Source organism: Eimeria mitis, genomic scaffold (assembly GCF_000499745.2).
Source record: "Eimeria mitis Houghton genomic scaffold, Emh_scaff1917, whole genome shotgun sequence".
In the NCBI taxonomy this organism is placed as follows: domain Eukaryota; phylum Apicomplexa; class Conoidasida; order Eucoccidiorida; family Eimeriidae; genus Eimeria; species Eimeria mitis.
The window spans coordinates 1,489-1,717 of NW_013570239.1; the positions used below are offsets into that span (position 1 = coordinate 1,489).

Genomic DNA, 229 nt, shown 5'->3' on the forward strand with positions numbered 1-229 from the left:
TCACAGCAGCAGCAGCAGCAGCAGTAGCAGCAGCAGTAGCAGTAGCAGCAGCAGCAGCAGCAGCAGCAGCAGCAGCAGTAGCAGCAGCAGCAGTAGCAGCTCCCACAGCACCTTGTAGAGTGTAAGCATGCTGCTGCCGGAGGAGCCAGCAACACAAACAGATGAGTAGCAGGAGACAAACAGCAGCAGCAGCAGACGCTGCTGCTCGTGCTGCTGCAGGGGGAGACTG

At 59.4% G+C, this 229-nt stretch overlaps 1 protein-coding gene across 1 annotated transcript in view; it reads left to right on the forward strand.

The window, feature by feature from the left end:
- EMH_0045840 (uncharacterized protein) overlaps window positions 1-229 on the forward strand; it is a gene marked incomplete at both ends in the record, with an annotated part of 2,894 nt that overhangs the window by 1,088 nt on the left and 1,577 nt on the right. The gene's annotated exons all lie outside the window — the stretch shown is intronic.